General features: G+C 38.3%; 1 protein-coding gene across 23 annotated transcripts in view; it reads left to right on the forward strand.

Moving 5' to 3' along the window:
- The window catches only part of LOC307187328 (uncharacterized protein), a 666419-nt gene that overhangs the window by 80560 nt on the left and 561850 nt on the right, over positions 1-24009 (forward strand). For 3 of the 23 annotated variants that reach the window (XM_079923223.1, XM_079923222.1, XM_079923233.1), the window contains one exon: positions 10184-10313. The exons of the other annotated variants lie outside the window; for them this stretch is intronic. The gene's annotated coding sequence lies outside the window, so the exon portion shown is untranslated. The remainder of the gene's footprint in view (positions 1-10183; positions 10314-24009) is intronic. 23 annotated transcript variants of the gene reach the window in all.

The following is a 24009-nucleotide window of genomic DNA, read 5'->3' on the forward strand; positions in this document are numbered from 1 at the left end:
TTTATTTCAGTCTTTGATCCTTTTCTTCAGGTTAGACCTTTTTCTGCCTGCTTGCAATTTCTCAAAGAGAAGGCATTAATAATTTGCCATTGGAAGACTTCCAATTTCATTCTCTTGTTTCTTCGTCTAACAACTTTTTTTTTTTTTTTCACAAGGAGAAAGCCTTTTGTGACACTATGTGCTTGGCTTCAGTAACTTGGAGGAGGATTACAGAAGCATTCCTATGGATGTCTGTAGTATGACTCCCTGTGTTAATAGCATTCTCACTCCACTTGCCCTGTTTCTCTTGCCTAATTCCTAACCTTGTAGCCAGCCTTGTAGCTTGTAGCCTTGTAGCCAGTTGTGAAGTTACTATGCATTAAATTAAGATTCCATTTTAACAACTCTTGCAGAATTACTGCTGTTGTAATGGACAGTTTTAAGCTCAAATCTTCAAAAAAAACCAAATCTGATCTCCCTTTTACCTGTAAACATTTAAGTAGAATAGCACTAAGTTTTAAAATGTAGATCTAGTGGATTGCTAAATGATAATTCTGGATGATTCCTTTCCCATTGTAGGAACTCAATATATATTTATTATTGAATGAATGAGAGTGAGAATCTCAGATGCTTGCCATATTTCTCTTTACTGATTTTAGAGTGAGACTGTTGGGTTAAAAGAAGAGAATATGCATTTAAGGTTTATGCTTCTTTTGTATTTCTCTAGAGGTGATCTTGGTACTTAGATGAAATTGTAATGGACATTTGAAAAAGAAATCTTTTTCCACATTGGCTTATTTCAAACTGAAACTAGTTGGATGCAAATCTGCCTCTCTAATCGTCTTAGTATAAATTTGCCTTTGATGTTGTGGTTTCATAGTCTAGATGTGCCTCTTTCTCATTATGTCTTCTGGCACACTGGTATTTGGGGAGACATTTTCATTTCCTGTGCTGGCTTGATTAGGGGTGGGTGGGGGAGGGGGGGTGAAGGGATTGGTCTACCAGATGCCCCTGCTTGATGGTTGCTCACAAATGCCTACATTGAATGTGCATTGAATGTGCATGTCTATATCCGCAGGCATAAACCTTTGGAAAGCATCTCTGCCCAGGCCACCCTAGTGGCATTCTTTATCTTCAGTTTTCTGCCTCTTTAGGGGGCCTCTCTTTAAAGAGGCATAAGTACAAAACATTCGCTACTGTCAGCAATTTAAATTCATACCACATTTCTGTAATTAAAGTATTTTTAAAATTTCTATTTAGTGTTTTATTTGCTGACAATTTTCAGGTTAAAATGTGGATGCTGAAGACAGATTATAATTATTTAGATTCTACTAAGATACCAGTTTAAAATAGCAGAATTCTTCTAGCCTTGCTATATGCTTTATCATAGAATGTGACTTTTCCAATACTGCAAATATACCTTTATATTTGAGAACAAGAAGGAAACATATTTTGAAGTTAAAACATTTGAAATGAAAAGGATGAAACTAAGAGAGATTTATTTGAAAAAGTCAAAGATATAAGGCGGGAAATTTGGCCAATTTTGTTTGTAGTTCTTCAAAGGTATTTTTCAGGCTGGTTGCAGTTGCGAGAGGATTGATTAATCACGCTGAGTGTCTTTATATTCCTGTATTGAAATGGATGGGTGCTAGGCATAAACACAAGATAGGATATAAAGGGCCAGTCCACTACTATAATTAATTTTTTTGTTTTTTTTTTTGCGGTGCGCGGGCCTCTCACTGTTGTGGCCTCTCCTGTTGCGGAGCACAGGCTCCGGACGCGCAGGCTCAGTGGCCATGGCTCACGGGCCCAGCCGCTCCGCGGCATGTGGGATCTTCCCGGACCGGGGCACGAACCCATGTCCCCTGCATCGGCAGGCGGACTCTCAACCACTGCGCCACCAGGGAAGCCCTACTATCATTAATTTTAATTGAAACCTCTGGGTGACCTCCAATTTCACATTTAAAACTAAAATATGTTTGGTGTTTACCATGTGCCACACAATAGTATAAGGATTTTAGAAGAGAGTAGTTTGCGTTTTTCTCCTAATCAAAATGGAAGAGACAGACTGAGATATTAGTGCATTTATTCCCCATGGTAGCTCTATGCAAGAAGCATTTTATTATCATTTCTGTTTCAGAGATGAGAAGATGGAGGCAAAAGAGCAATTAAATAAATGGCTTGAGATCAGTGTATGTGTAGGTGATGGGACTCAAATGAAGAGCCCATGATATGAATGTTATTCTGCCTCTTAGTCTTAGACTTAATGATCCTATGAATTCGTCTTTGTGGTTGACAGCACTGTTTCTGGTCCCACAAAGCTCTTGTCATCTGTCTTGTTAGAGAACCCATAGTTTAACTGGACAATGCAAATTCTCTTGCCTCTGGGTTTTAAAATGACTCCTGGCCAACAGGAATATCTTCTTAGATTTGAAAAGATGTTTTAGGTTTTTAACACGTTATAAATCATAGTTAGTGCCATTTGTCAGAAATATTTTATCGCCCAAAAGCGCACTTGCCACTGATTCACATGCTTTATAGAGCCTATTTAAAATTGAGGATCTTCTGTCGCTTTTAACTCTTTCTAAAAAGAAAACGGCAAAATGGTGATTGAAAAATCATCAGCTGGCTAAGTTCCGATGGTGATATAGTCCATCTTGAGGAAGCACTCACAAGTTTCTGAAATGTCTGCAGCTGTTCATTCAAAGATTCAGGGAGATAGTGCACAAAATAGCAAACAAAGGCACTGCAGCCTGCAGGAGAATTGGGATTTCATTGTGTGTGTCAAAAGTAAATGAATTCAAGAATAACCACTTGAAAAGGAATTCTCCCTTAATGTCTTTGGTGCAAAAATGTGCTCAGATTGTACTGGCTCTGAAGAGTGACTCAAAGAGGCAAATTACTTTCTAGCTACTAGCTTTCAATTGCTACGGGCTCAAAGTGCTAGCTAACCTTGTAAAAGTGGAGCAGAGAAAAGAGTAGTTTGCATCCTAATCAAAATGGAAGAGACAGACCGAGTGAGATCCCATAGTGGCACCAAGATTTCTGATGGCAGAAGTTTATAAATAGGCATAAACAGACCATTGCAAGCCTCAACAAGAACCACTTAAATGCCCTGTATACATTTTTCAAGCAATTTTTCTTTGGAATAAGAGGTCTAGGAAATGGTTTTGATGTGTGAAAACTGATGTTTATAGAGAGTAAACTGTTTTCTTTGAAGGCTTTTCAAGTATGTATTCAGCAGCTGTGTAATTATGTAAATTTGCCTGGGATAGTTAGAGCAGTTAGAAACCAGTACTAATGAAATAATGGGGCACGGGTTCAACCATGGTCTGGGCCAGTGCGTTTTAGCCAGAGAAGCCTTTAGCATAGCCCAGGAAGCATCTCTGAGACTACCCTGCGACCTGGTGGACTCCTTTGGCCACAAGAGGATTGAGGACATAAAAATCAAACCCCTTTCCCAGGAAACCTACCCCCCAGACTGCATGGTGGTTGCATCCTTTGTATCTCAGTGGGTAGAACTGAATAAAATATATGGTCTGGAAGAGAGCTGTGCTGTGAATCTGAACACAGTAGAATGTGCATGGCGTAAACAATGCAGGACATCTTTATAATGTGATTTCATTGAATGAGTTTAGGAAATCTGTGACTTCACTCACAAAATCACTCCAAAGGTTTGCACACTTCTTGAATTGCCTCTACCTTGTCCCCATCTGTAAAATGGAGCTACTACTGCCAGTTTCAGGGTTGTTGAAGAATTAAATAAGGTAATGTGTGGGTAGCACCCACTTCAATGCCTGGCAGATACTAAGTATCCAATAAATGTTGCCATTATTATTATTTTCAGGAATCTCCAACAAATACCAGTATTAACTAGATACCACAAACACTACTTTGAAGCATTGATATGAATCAGTTAAAACAAGAATCACCATTTATATACAGAACATTAATACCTGGATTTTATGGATCTCAGGAATTTTATATGCCTTACTGTATTGTAGCAGATAGCACAGGCTTTAGTGAAGAATTCTCTCACCATTACTGTAATCTGATTCATACCAGATGTTGAGGAGTCAAGAAGTAGGTGCATATAACATGCAATGCTTGTATGAAAATGTGTTAGAAAGTTAGGAAGCATTCAGAGATGAACTCCAGTAAATACAAAAATGCATTTCAGGAACCTAGTAGAAGCTGTTGGGCAGATTGACTGAAAGAGAGGGCAACAGCAATGGAGAGTAGATAGACCAGCAACGGGATACATCTTCTTGTGCACAATGTTATTTTGTTTGTTTGTTTGTTTGTTTTGTGGGGGAGGTGATGGGTGATAACAGCAGTCCATTCAAAAGAGCATGTACATAATAGTAGGGGACTTTAACACGCCACTTTCACCAATGGACAGATCATCCAAAATGAAAATAAATAAGGAAACGCTAGCTTTAGCAGACACATTAGACCAGATAGACTTAATTCATATTTATAGGACATTGAATCTAAAAACAACAGAATACATTTTTTTCTCACATGCCCATGGAATATTCCCCAGGATAGATCATATCTTGGGTCACAAATCAAGCCTTGGTAAATTTAAGAAAACTGAAATCATATCAAGTATCTTTCCTGACCACAATGCTATGAGAGTAGATTTCAATTACAGGAAAAAAAACAGTAAAAAATACAAACACATAGAGGCTAAACAATACACTACTGAGTAACCAAGAGATCACTGAAGAAATCAAAGAGGAAATCAAGAAATACCTAGAAACAAATGACAATAAAAACACGACAACCCAAAACCTATGGGATGCAGCAAAAGCAGTTCTTAAGAGGGAAGTTTATAGCAATACAATCCTACTTCAAGAAACAAGAAAAATCTCAGATAAACAACCTAACCTGACACCTACAACAATTAGAGAAAGAAAAACAAAAAAAACCCAAAGTTAGCAGAAGGAGAGAAACCATAAATATCAGATCAGAAATAAATGAAAAAGAAATGAAGGAAACAGTAGCAAAGATCAATAAAACTAAAAGCTAGTTCTTTGAGAAGATAAACAAAATTGATAAAGCATTAGCCAGACTCATCAAGAAAAAAGAGGAGTGGACTCAAATCAACAGAATTAGAAATGGAAAAGGAGAAGTAACAATTGACACTACAGAAATACAAAGAGAGACTATTACAAGCAACTATATGCCAGTAAAATGGACAACCTGGAAGAAATAGACAAATTCTTAGAAATGCACAAACTTCCAAGACTGATCCAGGAAGAAATAGAAAATATGAACAGACCAATCACGAGCACTGAAGTTGAAACTGTGATTAAAAATCTTCCAACAGACAAAAGCCCAGGACCAGATGGCTTCACAGGTGAATTCTATCAAACATTTAGAGAAGAGCTAACACCTATTCTTCTCAAACCTTTCCAAAATATAGCAGAGGGATGAATACTCTCAAATGCATTCTATGAGGCCACCATCACCCTGATAACAATATCAGACAAAGGTGTCACAAAAAAATAAAGCTACAGACCAATATCTCTGATGAAAATAGATGCAAAAATCCTCAACAAAATATTAGTAAACAGAATCCAACAGCACATTAAAAAGATCATACAGCATGATCAAGTGGGGTTTATCCCAGGAATGCAAGGATTCTTCAATATACGAAAATCAATCAATGTGATAACTCCATCTTAACAAACTGAAGGATAAAAACCATATGATAATCTCAAGAGATGCAGAAAAAGCTTTTGACAAAATTCAACACCCGTTTATGATAAAAACTCTCCAGAAAGTGGGCATAGAGGAAACCTACCTCAACATAATAAAGGCCATATATGACAAACCCACAGCCAACATCATTCTCAGTGGTGAAAACCTGAAACCATTTCCTCTAAGAGCAGGGACAAGACAAGGTTGTCCACTCTCACCACTATTATTCAAAATAGTTTTGGAAGTTTTAGCCACAGAAGTCAGAGAAGAAAAAGAAATAAAAGGAATCCAAATCAGAAAAGAAGAAGTAAAACTGTCACTGTTTGCAGATGACATGATACTATACATAGAGAATCCTGAAGATGCTACCAGAAAACTACTAGAGCTAATCAATGAATTTGATGAAGTTGTAGGATACAAAATTAATGCACAGAAATCTCTTGCATTCCTATACTCTAACGACGAAAAATCTGAAAGAGAAATTAAGGAAACAATCCCATTTACCATTGCAACAAAAAGAATAAAATACCTAGGAATAAACTTTCCTAAGGAGACAAAAGGCCTGTATGCAGAAAAGTATAAGACACTGATGTAGGAAATTAAAGATGATACAAACAGATGGAGAGATATACCATGTTCTTGGATTGGAAGAATCAACATTGTGAAAATGACTATATTGCCCAAAGCAATCTACAGATTCAATGCAATCCCATCAAACTACCAATGCATTTTTCACAGAACTAGAACATAAAATTTCACAATTTTTATGGAAACACAAAAGACCCTGAATAGCCAATGCAATCTTGAGAAAGAAAAACGGAGCTGGAGGAATCAGGCTCCTGGACTTCAGGCAATACTACGAAGCTCCAGTAATCAAGACAGTATGGTTACTGGCACGAAAACAGAAATATAGATCAAGCAGAAATATAGATCTATGGAACAGGATAGAAAGCCCAAAGATAAACCCATGCACATATGTCCACCTTATCTTTGACAAAGGAGGCAAGAATGTACAATGGAGAAAAGACAGCGTCTACAATAAGTGGTGCTGGGAAAACTGGCAGCTACATGTAGAAGAATGAAATTAGGACACTTCCTAACACCATTCACAAAAATAAACTCAAAATGGATTAAAGACCTAAATGTAAAGCCAGATACTATAAAACTCTTAGAGGAAAACAGGCAAAACACTCCATGACATAAATCGCAGCAAGATCCTTTTTGACCCACCTCCTAGAGAAAAGGAAATAAAAACAAAAATAAACAAACGGGACCTTGTGAAACTTAAAAGCTTTTACACAGCGAAGGAAACCATAAACAAGGTGAAAAGACAACCCTAAAAATGGGAGAAAATATTTGCAAATGAAACAACTGAGAAAGGGTTAATCTCCAAAATATACAAGCAGCTCATGCAGCTCAATATCAAAAAAACCCCCAGCCCAATCCAAAATTGGGCAGAAGACCTAAATAGACATTTCTCCAAAGAAGATATACAGATTGCTAACAAACACACGAAAGGATGCTCAACATCACTAATCATTAGAGAAATGCAAATGAAAACCACAATGAGGTATCACCTCACACCGATCAGAATGGCCGTCATCAAAAAATCTACATACAATAAATGCTGGAGAGTGTGTGGAGAAAAGGGCACCCTCTTGCACTGTTGGTGGGAATGTAAATTGATAACAGGCGCTATGGAGAACAATATGGAGGTTCCTTAAAAAACTAAAATAGAACTAGTGTATGACCCTGCAATCCCACCACTGGGCATATACCCTGAGAAAACCATAATTGAAAAAGAGACATGTAGTACAATGTTCACGGCAGCACTATTTATAATAGCCAGGATATGGAAGCAACCTATGTGTCCATCAATAGATGAATAGATAAAGAAGATGTGGTACATATATATAATGGAATATTACTCAGCCATAAAAAGAAACGAAATCGAGTTATTTGTAGTGAGGTGGATGGACCTAGAGTCTGTCATAGAGAATGAAGTAAGTCAGAAAGAGAAAAAGAAATACTGTATGCTAACACATATATATGAAATGTAAAAAAGATAAAAATGGTTCCAGTGAACCTAGGGGCAGGACAGGAATAAAGACAAAAAGGTAGAGGTTGGACTTGAGGACACGGGGAGGGGGAAGGGTAAGCTGGGTCGAAGTGAAAGAGTAACATTGACATATATACACTACCAAATGTAAAATAGATAGCTAGTGGGAAGCAACCGCAATGCACAGGGAGATCAGCTCGGTGCTTTGTGTCCACCTAGAGGGGTGGGATAGGGAGGAACGGAGGGAGGTTCAAGAGGGAGGGGATATGGGGATATATGTATACATATAGCTGATTCATTTTGTTATACAGCACAAACTAACACAACATTGTAAAGCAATTATACTCCAATAAAGATGTTAAAAAAAAAAAAAAGAAAGAAAAAGCATGTGTTTAGAAGTTCTAAGCCCGAGCTCTGTTTCTGCTATAAAGTCTTTGTATTTTCCTTGGGAAAGTGACTTGATTTCCCAGGCATGATCATCCTCCTTCATACAAGGAAGAAATTAAGCTTGATTTCTAAGTTTTCTTTCTGTTCTCACATTCTGTGGAGTCTATGGATCTGAGAGAGGCAGGCAATTTGCTGTGTCCAAATCAGCAACCTTCATGAGACCCCACCCTAAGTAAACCTAAGTCATTGACGCACTGGTGATCACAATGATAAACATTTGTGTTTTCAAATTGCAAAACCAGGGGTGAGGAAGTAGCTGCTTGACACTGCTGAGAACATCTGAAGCTTTGGGGTTGAATAGGATTTAGTATTTATTTGGTTCACTAAGGGGAAAAAAAAGGTAGCTTTGTTGATTTGCTGGAAAGAACTGAGAATGACAGAAACCAAGGAAGATGGAGGAAGAGGGGGAAGAAGGAAATCAGTAGATAGTGGCCCCAAAGGAGGAATAAAGGTAGGGAGCAGAAGTGTGGGAAGGAAGCAGAGCTGGTCAGGAAAGGGTAGAATTGGGTACTCTTTCCTTCCTGCTTCCTCTCCCAATAGCAGATTTAATACCACTTATAGTATTGTTTCCCACTGAGTCCACATTTGGCTTCAGATCCTTCTGAACACAGAATTCCACAAAGTTACTATCAACAGGATGAGCACATTAAAAAGAAATTGCATTTTGGGATTAGGGAATGAGTGCAAGTTTGTAAGTTGTAAGAGTTTCAGGCCTTAGTCCCAATTTTTCTATGGAATTCACTTCAGTTTCATCAACTCACTATTATTTTTCTGCCCTCTCAAATCCTATAGCATTTCCTGTCTGTCAGTTATTTGGCACTTCCCCCCCTTCTGTAGTCTGTAGATTATTTGTGGTCTGAGTCTTGTCCTTCCAACTGGATATAAACTCTTTAAGCCTGAGATCATGTCTTCCATGTCTTTGCTCTCCTCACAGTATATACTTGACACTTTAAAGTTCATGGTTTATTTGTGAGTGTATCTTCGCTGAAGAAAATGATGTACCCAATTTTAGTAAAGTTTTTATAAACAGTTGAAGTAAAAGTTTTAGCACCAAATTGAAATGATCTAGAATGTGTATTTCATTAACTATTCTGAACAATGGGCATGACATTACAAAATGCTGAGAACAGACTAACCAACGGAGACACATGCTCATTTGTTGAATGTTAAGACATCTACAGGTTTCCGGAAGAGGCACATTTGAGTGCTGGCTATGATTCCAGTTAGTGACAGAGAAGACTTGATCTCAGCTTGCTGGAATCCCAGTAAAGGTGTACTCTGATTTCCTTCTGTGCTGCTGGAATTTTCCAGTTGCTGAATTTGATGGAGAAAACTATCCCCACAATATTATGGCATGAGCTTTTTTTTAAATGTTGAGCCTTCTTTTTAAATTTATTTATTTATTTATTTTTTGGCTGTGTTGGGTCTTCGTTTCTATGCGAGGGCTTTCTTTAGTTGTGGCAAGCGGGGGCCACTCTTCATCGCGGTGCGCGGGCCTCTCACTGTCGTGGCCTCTCGTTGCGGAGCACAGGCTCCAGATGCGCAGGCTCAGTAGTTGTGGCTCACGGGCTTAGTTGCTCCGCGGCATGTGGGATCCTCCCAGACCAGGGCTTGAACCCGTGTCCCCTGCATTGGCAGGCAGATTCTCAACCACTGCGCCACCAGGGAAGCCCCTGGCATGAGCTTTTTAAATGACAGAGGGTCTTCTTCCTCATTAGTGCAGATGAGACACTAATAACTGATATATTGAACTCTTAATATTTGCCAGGCGTTGTTTAAAACACTTTCCATGTAAACTGCATATTCGATCTTTGCCACGTCTCAGTGAAGTATCAATAAATACTCATTATTGCTTCTTCAACCTGAAGTGCAGAGTGGTTATGTAGCTTGCCCAAGGTCACATAGTAACCTTGTAAGTAGGAAAGCCTGGGTTAGAGGCAGCCTGGCCCCAGAGTCCAAGCTCTTCACTCATACGCTCTGTCTCTTCAGGTGAGTTCAAGCCCCAGAGGACTTGTCTTTGATTGACTTCATTAGCTAATCGACATTAGCTAATATTCTCTGCTCCTCTCAATGTGGTGAAGAGAAGGCAACAGTGAATAAGCAAGTTACTTTCTGTAAGGTGAGCATCCGTATAAAGACTGCTTCATCTTTTAATTTGGGGCAATAGAGTCACGTGGTTAAAACAGTGTCCTGAAATTAGACTGTATGAGTTTTTAGTGAGTTCTGCAGGTTTCCAGTCGGTGACTTGGGAAGAGTTATTTATCCTCTTGACCTTAGTGTCTTCATCCATAACATGGAAAAAGAGAAACAGTTCTTACCTGACAGAATTACTGAATGAGTAGATGCAAGAACCTATATAAATTACTTGATACTGTTCCTGACATGTAGCAAACGCCCAATAAATGCCGCCATCATCATCATCATTGTCATCTCATTGCCATCATCACTGATTTGGCAGAAGGGTAGCTGTGCTACAATGTCTGGCAGCCAGCCACATTCTTTGTTTGCCCTTTTGTGAAAGGGACAAGTCTGTCATAGAGTCACCTGATTGAGTGGCCTTTTTCTAGACCCGATTGTCTTCATAGGACAACCAACTGCATGTATATCTATATCTACAAGTACATATTGCATAGAGTGAATTATTAATGACCCAGTGATGATCCTGAGTAGTGAAGAAGGTATTACCTAATGTTCACTCTGTGTCTTATATGTAAGAAGCACAATTCATGGTATATTTTAGAAGTATTTCTATTAAAATTATATTTAAGGTATGAAAGCTTAGACTTACCTATTTAGAAATCTTTTTTTTAACCTAGAATGGTTCATTCTCAAAGAATTCCAAGTAACACCCATTTTACTTTCCATCTTAATGTACTACCATTTTACATTCAAATCTAGTATAGATTATCAGTTAGATCACAAAAAAATACCCAGGAAGGCAGGGGGGCGTGATTTAATCCCACAGCTACTTGTGACTGAGTAAGAAGTACTGTGACAATCCTTTGGTAGGGGTGGGGCGGCGGAGGATGGGTTGGGGGGTGGGATGGAGCTGTCAGCCCCAGATGCGCCCTGCTGGGGAGGGAGATTCAGTTTCCCTGAGTGCCTGTCTTCGTGCTTATCACCTGTGTAACCTTAGGGAGGTGACTTAACCTTTCTCAGCCTGTTTTGTCTCGTATAAAATGGGGACTGTAAATTCCACCTTGTACGATTAAAATGAGAATTATGTTGTGTGCAAAACACCTGATACACGAGAGGTTGCATACTCAACAAATATTTCCAGAGCACCAGCTCTATAGCATGTGCTGCCATCCAAAAACGGGGCTATTCCTATGATTTAGAGTGAACGTGCTGTGCACCATGTTGTTAAAACACAACCCTCCCATTGCCAAGAAAGGAAATTTAAAAGACTGTCCATATTTTGGAGCCTGTGCAGTGGAAGAGAGGTGTGTCTCCTTAAAATGCCTATACTCGTATGTATCTAAGTTTTGGTAAATAGGTATAGAAATAGCCAAAATTACTGAGATGCATGGACTTTAAAGCCTCAGCTTTGAAAAACTGTTAGTATGGAGGGAGAAGTTTCAGGACTGGTGATACAAATCACCCTGACATGAAGGAACCAATATGAACACAGGACTTGTTCCAATATGGGGATTCAGACGAGCACCAGCAGGTAATAACTGACCCAATGTCAATAGGTGAATAGGGATCAGAGCAGATTCCGGGCTCAAGTGTTTTCCCTGCACTTGTCCTCCTTAATGAAGTGAGGCTGTCATTCCACAGTGAACTCTGGTAGTTTCTCTGGGAGGCCTTCCCTGGCCTTCCTATCTAAAATTTCACCTCCCACTCGTGTTCACTTCCTGTCTCCTGCTCAACTTCATTTTTCTCGTTAGCATTTAACACTGTCTAATATACTGTATACCTTGTTTATTTATTTATTTATTTATTTATTTATTTATTTATTTATTTATTTATTTATTTATTTATTTGCGGTACGCGGGCCTCTCACTGTTGTGGCCTCTCCCGTTGCGGAGCACAGGCTCCGGACGCACAGGCTCAGTGGCCATGGCTCACGGGCCCAGCCGCTCCACGGCATGTGGGATCTTCCCGGACCGGGGCACGAACCCGCGTGCCCTGCATCAGCAGGCCGACTCTCAACCACTGCGCCACCAGGGAAGCCCCCTGTACCTTGTTTATTGACCGTTTAACCCACCAGATGGAAACTTCTTTAAGGATAGAATTTTTGTCTGTTGTGTTCACTGTTCACACCCTAGTGCCTAGAATACTGCCTTGCACCTAGGAAGCACTCAGTGAATGTTTGTTGATTGAGCCTCATTATGGTTTATATTTGAATAATTTTTAATGATTGTGGGTGTATGTTCCACTTAAGTAGTGTTGATTGTCCATCACCTAGTATTGATTTGGTTATTTTCAGTCAGTCTGTTCTTACAAAGCTCTTTTGGGAATTACTAAGGAGAAATATGTTCACTGATGGATCAAAACCTGATATTCATAGTTAAGGGCCCTGAGTCCAGAGTAGGCAGAACAGACAAAGGCCCCTCCCATGGAATGGCATCTAAAGAAAGCAGCACTATCTACATACCTTGATGACATATACACAGTAACAAATCATATACATTTCAGAGGGTGAAGAAGTATGAAAAGCAACTTGTAAAGTCATAGGATATCCCCAAATAGGTAAGAGAATGATCATTAGATATAAAGTTTGTCATCGAGTATTTTAAGGCTGGTGACATTCTGTTTATGCCACTAAATCCTTAGGACTCACAATACCCATGATGGCAGAAGAATGTGAAGCAGACAGTGGTGTGGGACTGATGTAGGTCAACCTGATGACCATGAACTGTTTCTCTCTGTCACTTTCTTATATGACATTAAATTATTTTCAATTGTGCTGAAAGTATTTTAAATAACATTGCCGATATTTCCCAGGAAAGATACTTCTTTCTTTCCTAATATGTGGTTAACAGCAAAAAGGTAAATATTTTTATATCAAGGGACATATGCCTTTGATTTTGAGAATTTTTTTAATGTAAAAATTCAGTAAACAGCCACTGTGGTAGGCAGAGTAATGGCTCCCCCAAAATGATTACTTCCTAATCTCTAGAACCTGTGAATATGTTACCTTAAGTGGTAAACGGGACTGTGCAAATGTAATTAAGGTTAAGGACTTTGAGATGGGGAGGTTATCCTGGACTGTCTAGGTGGGTGTGATCTAATCACAAGAATCTTTACAAGTGGAGAACTTTTCCCAGCTGTGGTCAGAGGGAACAATATGAAGCCGCTGTGCTGCTGGCTTTGAAAATGGAGGGAAGGGGCCACAAGCCAAGGAATCCAGGTGGTCTCTAGAAGCTGGAGAAAGCAAAGGAACAAATTTTCCTTTAGAGCCCCCAGAAGGAGCCCCACCCTGCAGACAACATCACTCTAGCCCAGTGAGACCCATGTAGGATTTCTGACCTACAGATCTATAAGATCATAAATTTGAGCTGTTTTAAGCCACTGTTTGTGGTGATTTATTATAGCAGCAATAGCAAATTAATGCATTCACTAATTGTTGAATAAACCATACTTATAACAAGGTTGTAGTCATATTTATTTGTCTCTATTTTTATTTTAAAACTTTTAGTCATAGAAATAAAGCAACTGTTGTTGCACTTGTGCAAGTAAACATATTACTTAGTACAGAAAAATTTCACTTCCTAGCTAATAATACTAATAATTAGTATGTCAAATACTAATTAAAAGGATTATATTAAAGTACTTTTGGGGTACTCTTGTACCATCACAATTTAAAAATCAGATGGTTTTGAAATACTTGAACTGTGACAGATTATTTTAAAGTCACTTAGAACATATTTCTTTTGAATTGTTAGTTCAGATGATGTGAGAGCACTTTGATATTGTTTTAGTATATACATTTCAGTGTTTGACAAGATGACTTTTTTGCATTGTGAACTATGTCCTGTTTACATATTCTGGAGTTAATTTTTCATGAGTGGTAAATGGTCAGATAACATGAGATTTTGCAAGTGAAATCTGAAACTACATCTACAGATTGAACATAATGTGTATTAGATCAAATGGCTCGACACAAGTAAGCAATGCATTAGCACCAATTCGGTATCCTCACGATCCAACTGCATTCCTTTGCGTGGGTAGTATTTATAGTAGTTTAATTCATAGTATTCTTTAGCTCTGAGTTTTGTTTAATCTAAGAAGGCTAGTGAAGTTAATTATGTTGTCTAGAACTGGGAAAAGAAACCCACCAACAACCACTAAGATTGCTGCTAATGTTGATATGATTGAATTCATAGTAGAGGCAGCTGGATTTAATTATCAGCTTGCAGTGTTGTGGTTTTGGCAGCAATTGCTGAGGAACGGATAATGCAAGTAGCCTTCAAAGCCACTCACATTAGAGATAAAAACCTTGTCATTCAGGCAGACAGCTGACTGAACAAGTATTAAAATGAACAAAGATTTCCCAAGGGAGGTTGCAGACTAAGGTTTGGTTTTGTCTCCTTGGCTTCAATTCAAATATGTCAGAGACACAGGATCTTATTCTTTCTAACTTAATAAAACGTTAGCCATTCTTAACATGAGGGGTGAGTTGGGGGAGAGTTTGAGGGTAGAGGCATTGTGACAATTACAGAAATCCTTAGTTAGCTAATAACTCCATGAGCCTTATTCGGCTCATGTATGGGAGAAATGTAGAAAAGAATCCTTAGGTTCTAATTATCTTAGTAGCAATGTCTAAGTCCCAACTTAAATTCTGTCACAGCTATGACAGAGCTGGCTAAGAGCAACAGTGGCTACTGGCAGCAGAAATCCAATATTTTCCCTCTAAATCAGGGTTTCTCAAGAGAAGCACTATTGACATTTTGGGGCCAGATGATTTTTTGTTGTGGGGGACTGTCCTGCTCTCCTGTGTCTTGTAGGATGTTTAGCAACATCCCTGGTTCCTATGCACCGAATGCCAGTAGCACCCTCCCCTGGCTGTGAAGACCAAAACTGTCTCCAAATATTGCCAAAAGTGCCCTGGAGAGCAAAATCGTCCCCTGTTAAGAACCACTGCCATACATCTATGAGAGGAATATAGGTCAGTTACTTTTGGAAGATATTACAGGTTTTACACACACACACACACACACACACACATACACACACACACACCAGACCGCTATATATTAGCTCTGTTTGCTTTTATAAGTAATATCCTTATGATACTCTAGACAGAGCTTTCAGAAGCATAACGTCTCTCAACATAAATTCTATATGGTGCTGCTTCTCCACACAGCAGTACTTCATACTGTAGGAAGCAGCCCTTTAGCTACATAAGATATGAAACAGCGGGAGGCAATAAGGAACGAATGAATCTTTAATGAATAGTTTTTAATAGAAGTCGCATTGTTTTAATAATAGGGAAGATAACATGTTATTAGTCCTGGCAATTAATTAAGGAATTCTTGCCAAGATAATTGATAATCATTTTCTTAATTTCTTTGTGTGATTCAATAAATACATTTTGCTTTTTTTTTTTCAGTGTGATAACATTAGCTGACTGAATCACAGCTCCCTTTGCGTGTAGCTTAGTTACTAGATTGAGGTTCAAAAATGTTGAGGTAATTTGTCCTGCACTGTGTTGATGAATAAATCAAAAGAATAATTAAAATAAAAGGATTGCTCGTTTTTTAAAAGCATGATTCAAAAGAAAGGCCCTCTTAAACCCTATGTGGATGATTTTACTTGTTTTTGGTTATATTTGTAATCCCGGTTCATCTCAAAGCCCATACCTAAAGAACATAGAACTCAGATCTGGGATAGTTTACATGCAGGAGAGAGAACCCAGAAATCTGAGTTCTGTCCTTGGCTTTCTTACCTGTCTGACCTTGAGCAGCCTGGAATTTATTCTTCCTGTTTTCTTAGGTCTAAAGGAAGATAACCCCTCTCTCCCCAACCAACCATCCATAAAGTGTTCTAGGGATTAATTAGAGAAGTCATTTGAAGTGTTTTGCAAGCCTAGAAGAAAAGCACTCTCTGTAACAGCAGATATTACTCAGGGTTTCTCTTTCTCTTCCTCTCTGCCAGGCAGCTCTGCTTCCCCTGTCTACTCTCAGCTATACATTTAGCAGTTGGGGGTTGATGAAACTGTTACTCACACTCTCTTTCCCAGCTTGCATCAAAGGAACAGTATTAGATTTCATTTTGCTGAGAGATTTAAACCCTACCTTGTCTGACAGACTTTCAATTCACCTCTTAAATGCATTCCAAAGGCCCCAGTCACAGTATCAACAAAGTTGAAAACAGCAACTTTATTTCTTAGTCACCTCGAATAAAAATGATGCCATTTATTTTTAGCAAGTTTGGAATATTCTGATACAAACACTATCAGTTCTGATGTACTTCAGTAATGGGAATAGTATCTGTGCTATTTTTTTTGTGTGGAAAACTTATTTCTAACAGTTTCCTTTTTTTGGTAAATCTAATTGCTTTTGGTTCACCAGGAATTCATGGGCAATTGCTTTTCTCACTATTACAAATCTATTGCAAGTGGAGCTTTTATATTCAGGGTTGCTGACCTGAATCTGTTTCCTTCACAGTAATCTTGTGCTATTTCCAAGTTTAGGAAAACTGACGGAGTTTGAAGAGACAATATTCATCCATCAGACTGTGGGTGCTACTTTTGCATCCTTTACACATAATTGTCAAAAAATCCTATTAATACCCAACCACAGGCCAATGCATGAAAATATAATCGGAATGTTGCAGAGATGATTCAGAGTCAAACAGGAACCCTCATTTTCGACCCCAATTTACTGCTATCCCACACAAATTAAGTATTCTCAATTTCTGAAGAAATTATCTATATCAGACATGTAGACTCATGATCCAGAGGTTATAGGAAATGTCACTTTATATTAAAAAGGGGCCTACCTCATACCTGGCTTTGTGCTTTACTCCTTGCATTAATAATGTTGTCTTTTCAGCCTTTAATTCTGCTTTTCAATCCTGGGGGACACGTATTTTAATTTTTTATTGGTTGTGGTACAGTTTCAGCAGATTCATAGGAAGGCCTTCCCATATGCTTACTGATCTATTCAACCGGCAGCAAGATGTAAATGCTTCCGTGTGTGTGTGTGTGTGTGTGTGTGTGTGTGTGTGTGTGTGTTTGATGAGAAAGAAGGAAGTGGTAACAGTTGATTTCAACTGAAGGAGTACATTTGTGTCCTTATTTAAAGTGGATATAAATCAGAATATTTTTATACACTTAGCCATATTTTTTCCTCTTATTAGGCCTTGGCCTTTGAAATTTGATGGCAAAATGGATTAGGCAGTTGAAAATAATAAAGGAGAAGTCAGTCTATCCATGAATTAATCTATATGATAAAATCCACTAAAACTCAAAACTTTATAAGGTAAAGCTTTAATAAAAAATAATGGTTCCCTATATAGTCAACTGGTTTCCACCATTTACATGACTGCCTGGACTGACAGCATTTAGTAGATAGGGCACTGTGTATGCATAGGCATGTGGTCTTAATTTTTACTCCCTAAAATCTTTATGTGTAACTATTTTTATTTTTTTTATGCACACTTAGGTTTTTTCTATATTTTAGTTATTGTAAATAATGCTGCAATGAACATGAGGCTGCTTATATCTTTTTGAATGTTTTTGTTTTCTTTGATTAAGTGCCCAGAAATGGAATAGGTGTATCATACAATAGTTCTATTTTTAATCTTTTTTTGGAACCTCTATACTGTTTTCCATAGTGGCTGCACCAATTTACATTTCCACCAACAGTGCACAAAGATTCCCTTTTCTCCACATCCTTGTCAACACTTGTTATTTCTTATCTTTTTGACAACAGCCATCCTAACAGGTGTGAGTTGATATCTCATTGTGGTTTTTATTTGCATTTCCCTGTTGATTAATGGTGTGGAGCTCTTTTATGTTCCTGCTGGCCATATTTATGTTTTCTTTAGAAAAATGTCTATTCAGATCTTCTACCCATTTTTTAATTGGGTTGTTTGATGTTGAATTGCATGAGTTCTTTGTTTATTTTATGTGTAACTATTTTTAAATTTAAATGTTTAAGAATAAAATATACCTAGAGTTTTGAAAAAACCTCTAAAAGCTTAGAAGTTTGAGAAAAGCAGAAAATATATGTATGACAGCTTGCCCTTTGAGAAATGACCGTGGGCCTTTCAAATAAGTATTTGTAAGGCCTGGCTCTTTAGGTGAGGACTGCTTTGTTGATCAACAGCCCAGTAGACTGAGCTTGTCCAAGGAGTTCCATCTTGAATCCAGGTATAAATCACCTGGTGGGGCAGTAAACAAGCATAGATACTGTGGTACAAGTATTTATATCTGAATTCTAGCATTTATTCCTCACCTAGGCTACAGTGTATTCTGGCAAAAGGTGTCTCTGCTCCCTTTGTTGCCCCAGGGCATCACACTACTCGATGATAATTATGTTAGAATTGTCCAAAAAGGTTTTTTTGAGCAGATTTGAATCACATTTTCTATTGGAATCTTAATGATTTTTTAAAAATCTGAAATGTTACTTTTCATGTCTATAAGTGGAGGAACTAACTAAAAAGGTTTGTGTCATTAAATAAAAGTTAGTGGTATTTTCCCTTCCCAGACATCCCTAAAACTTATTTGTGCAATATGTTTTGATATCCAACGTAGTGCTTTATTTATTGAGCACTAGCTCTTAATTTATTCTTACATCATTTTAACTAAAGTTTGTTGCCTCTTAGTAGTGTGGGAATGATGGTACACCCGTAATAAGTTCTTTGAAGGTAGGGAATGTATGGTATTCAGAATTTTCTTAGGCGCCAAAATTTTACAAACTGAAACAATCTTTAAGGCCTATTTCCCCTACGCCTGGTTTTTTAAAGAGGACTGGACATGACCCAAACTCAGCTCCCTATCTGCCTCCTGAACTTACTACTCCCAGGGGGCTTCCCCTTCTCCTTGATGGTGACAACTTTCAGTTGCTCAGGCCGAACATCTGGATGGCAGCCTTGACTTCACTGTTTCTTTTACATCTCGTGCCCAATCTTTGAAAAATATCCTTTTGATTCTATGTTCAAATTATGTCCAGACCCATCACTCTTCTCCACCTCCACTGCTACTACCCTCATCCAAACTACCGTCATCTTTTGCTTTGATTATTGTAGTGGCCTCCTAACTGGCTCCCTGCTTCCACCTTTGCTCTCCTTTCTCTTCTTACAAAGGAGCTGGAGGGAGCCTGGTGAAAGCATAGCCAGAGCCTGCTACTCCTTTGATCAAACGCTGTAGTGGCTCCCCACTGCCCCACCGCATATGAGACTCTATGTGATCTGCCCCCACCACCCTTTTTCTCTCTCTGAACTCTCCTCTCCGCTGACTTTCTTTCCTCTCCCCTTTTGGACCACACTGGCCTCATTGCTGTTCTTCACATAAGCCAGGCATGTCCCTGCCTCAGGCTGAGCAGTGGCACTTGCATCTACCTCTGTTGCTCCTACACTCTTCTCTTAGATATTCGGATGATGGACTCCCCCATCTAATGCCTCCTTCCCATCAGGGTGCCTTGACTATCTTAAAAATCACAGCTGTTTCCCCAGCACTCTCCATCCTCCTTACTCTGCTTAATTTCTTTTTCTCTCTGGCGCTTGCCACTGACTAGCAGACTCTACAATTTACTTATTTTATATTTTCGGTTGTCACTTACCAGAATGCTGTATGAAAGCAGGGAGGATTTTTGTTGGTTTTGTTCAGTGTCATATTCCCAGTCTGAACAGTGCTTGGCACACAGCATATAATAATAATATGCATTGCATATAAAAATAATAATATAATAATATGCATAGCATATAAAAATAATAATCACTCATTTACTTACCGCTTACTGTGGATAAATTTTCACTTTCATTATTTAACTTGATTCTCCTCTGCACTGAGGACCGTTTGACGTAAGAAGAGTTCGGTCTTGACTCTGAGTGGACTTTGAACAGTTAGTGAGAAACGAGAGGCATTCAGGCAGCAGAAAGAGAGTTTGAAAGACACTGAGAAGTGAGAGAGCAGAGTGTAAAGATTTGGGGATGAAGGGCTGTAAGAATGTAGGACAGGAAATGGGAGAACAACGTTCGAAGGTTAACAGCAAACAGCTTCTCAAGGCACTTGTATATCAGGCCAAGGTGCCCGGATTTATCACGTAGGCAGCGGTGATCATTAAAAGATTACACAGGAGTTGACTTGCTCAGATTAGCATTTTGGGAAAGAAAAATCACTGCAATGTACATGCTTTAGAAAAAGTGTGAACTCCTCAGACGTATAGATGAAAATAGAGAACAGTTTTTCTCACAACATAATTATCATGAAACAGTACCCTGGAAAGGTTTATAACTTAAATAAATTTGGATCAAAGTTACAGATACGGCTACATTTGCACATCTGAGCATGAACAAGGGCTTGTGTAACCTATGTAAAATAAATGCCTTTGGACCCTACCACAGTTTTAGGAATTTTAAGAACTGATGTGATGTTCCTGGGTTACCATCACAACAGGCTAGTTACTACTGCACTTCATTATCATTGAACGAGCTTTGATATTATTTGCAGCTAAAGGGCAAATGATAACTTTCCTTTTAATTAGCAGCATTTTCAATTACTTTTCATTCTACATTTGTAAAGAAAAACAGACTAAAAGTTTTCGGCATGAAATCCACTCTCTTTGTGAAAGCAAAGACTTTTCTTAGTGGCAGAAAAATAGCCCCTAGAGGAAGAAATTTTATTTTGGAGGAAGTGTTAGAGGATGGTATTTTAGAGATAGTATGTGGGTGGCCAGCAGGGATTGCATTTTTCCAGGTAAAGAGAGCTTCTAGCAGGTGGACAGTCTCTGGAAACGGCCACATGTCCAATTAAAATGTTTTAGCGAATTTAGTGAGAGTTGGGTAGTTTTGCATCTTTATCTCAACTTCCAGCACATCAAAAGAATTTAGCTTTAATTGCCTCTTATAGGAGTTAATCTGTATGGAAGCCTATCTCTAAATAGCCAGAAAGGCCATGCCCAAATGTGAAGCCAATCTTCTCTCCACACTTGCAAGTGCCCCAAAGAGATTTGCTCACATGTAAACAGACCCCTATTGGGTTCCTATTAGTAGGGCTAACAGTAACTTATTTTGAGATTTTTAAAAATTCTAATAAATTTTTGTCAGTTAGGATTCTTGGTTCCAAGCAACAGAAACTGGCTGGTTATTTTAAGCCCAGAAGGATTTCACTGGAACGCTACTGGGGGTGGAGAAGGGCACACAAATTGATGGGAGAGGTGCAGAGTCTGGGAGGGAAAATTTGCAGAAGCCAGGGAGCTCTGGGGGAAGCAGGAAGTGCAGTCAATAAGTAGAAGTCTGGTCTGTGCATGATTCAAGCTGCCAGAAGCAAGTACCTGATAAGCTTCCAGGGAATGTGCAATAGAAGAGTCTGTCTTCTTTTTAGAGACAGGCCACAGTACAAAAGAGGTCCTACTGCCAAGACTATGCCAAATGGACAGTTTCCCTTAAAGAAAGACCACAGTGTTCATAGGGGCTGGGGTGAGGAGGCCAGTTGCTATCAAAATGACCTGTATGTGCTAGTTTGGGTTTTTTATTGTTTGTTGCCTTGCTTTTTTTTTTTTTTTTTGAAGTGACTGATATGGTGAGGGGTAAGGGTTCTTCCCTTTGTAAGTTGGTTTAAAATATCCATATATCTATATCTATCCATATAGTATATAGATTTTTTTCTTGTGGAAAAGGTGTTGTGGGTTAGAATGGAAAATGAAGAAGATTTGATACAGACCAAATTAACTGTCTGCCTAGAGTAACTCAGGATTATCTGTAGTACTGGACCCAAACTTGTTTCGAATTACTCTTGAACTGCTCTACTTTTTCTTTGCCCACTGCTCCAAATTACTAACAGAAAGGAAAGTAGGTACACAAAAAAGTCTGTTTGTTTTTCTTAGTCAAATCAGATTAGGATATTAGGGAACTATTGATTAAAATATAGGCAGATGTATGCATGTATATACACACATATGTATGTATTTATATATTTTATTTAATATCCTTAACTATTTAGATTCAGCTGCATGCCTGATGTCTTTAAACACTTCAGCGGGTATTTCTTAAGAACAAATAAATTCTTTTACATAACCAAGGATAATTATTAAAATCAGGAAATTAACATGGATATATTATAATCTATAGATCTCATTCATTTTTCACCAATTGGTCAGATGTCCATTATAGCAAAAGGAAATCTCTGATCCTGTGTTCTATTCTGTTGTCATGTCTCTTTCGTCTTTGTAATATGGAATACTCCTTCATTAATCTGGAAAGCGTTTCTTTGTATTGTAAGATACTGATATTTTTGAAAAATATAGGCTATTATATTGTAGAATATCCCTCATTTTGGGTTTGTCTGATAGATTTCCTTATGAATAGATTTAGGTTACTTGCTTTTGGCAGGAGGATTACTAAATGACATATTCTCAGTGCATCATCTCAGAAAGTTCATGAGGTCAGTGCCCATTCCTGGTAATGTTAACTTTGACTACTTGCTAAGGTGGTGTCTGCCAAGTTTCACCACTATAAATTTTCTCTGTTTTTCTTTTGTAATTAATAAGTATTTGGTTTGGAAGTATTTTGAGGCAATGGAAATAATCTGTTGCTTCTCAAACTTTCACCTACTGATTTTAGCTTCTATCGACAATTCTTGCCAAATACTGATTTTCCTAATTTAATTATTCCTTCTACATTTGTTGGACTTCTATTGTAAGGAGGAACTTCCTTTCTTTTTTTTTGGTTTGTTTATTTGTATAAGTAGGGTGGACTAACTGATGCTTATTTAGTGTGTTATAATCCTTTACTCTTGCTTATTTGTTTCGATGCTCGGAGTCTCCCAGTCTCCCAAATCTCTCGGATTTGCCCAATGTTAGCTCTTTTAAAATGGCTCGGTGGGTTTCTATACTTCTCTGCCTCCCTCAGGTAGGAAGACACTGTGTTTGTATTCCCCGTAGCATGACACTTTGTATAACATAGATGCTTAATAATAACTATATTAAATTTGCCAATAATTCATGCATTGTTTCCTCTAAAATTCTCAGCCTTATCATTTTGTAAAATTGCCCTCTTGTAAAATAGACTTCCTAAGAAACCAATTCAGGAAAATATACAAAACTGTGTTGTTTTTATTCTCACACTGAGAATACCATGGTTTGAATAACGTTTGTATTTTTCTACTTTTATCTACATTTTATTTGATTTTCTTATTTTTAATAATTTATTTACATATATTCTTATTTTACATAATGTAAGATAATTTGCAAAATTTAGAGTAAGTATGCAAGTGGGTCCCTTGTCTGATATAACATTCAGACAAAGCAATCTGTGTGTTACCTGTCCATTTGCCATCCTAAGAGATATTGGGAAATTTGGGGCTGAATAATGACAACAGAAATTTTCTTCCATGATTAACTTCTGTCCTGCCAGACACCCCTTTGGAAATGGTTTAAAACATAGTTCCCCCTATTCCTTCCATAGACTGATATTTTCAAAATTAATCATCATTCACCTCTTATTTCCTTCCTTTATAAAAAATAAGAAGCCATAAAAGAGATAAAATACCAAAATTCTACTCTTTTTTTTTTTGCGGTACGCGGGCCTCTCACTGTTGTGGCCTCTCCTGTTGCGGAGCACAGGCTCGGGATGCGCAGGCTCAGCGGCCATGGCTCACGGTCCCAGCCGCTCCGCAGCATGTGGGATCTTCCCGGACCACG

The sequence above is a fragment of the Stenella coeruleoalba genome (assembly GCF_951394435.1).
Source record: "Stenella coeruleoalba genome assembly, chromosome: 5".
NCBI lineage: Eukaryota > Metazoa > Chordata > Mammalia > Artiodactyla > Delphinidae > Stenella > Stenella coeruleoalba.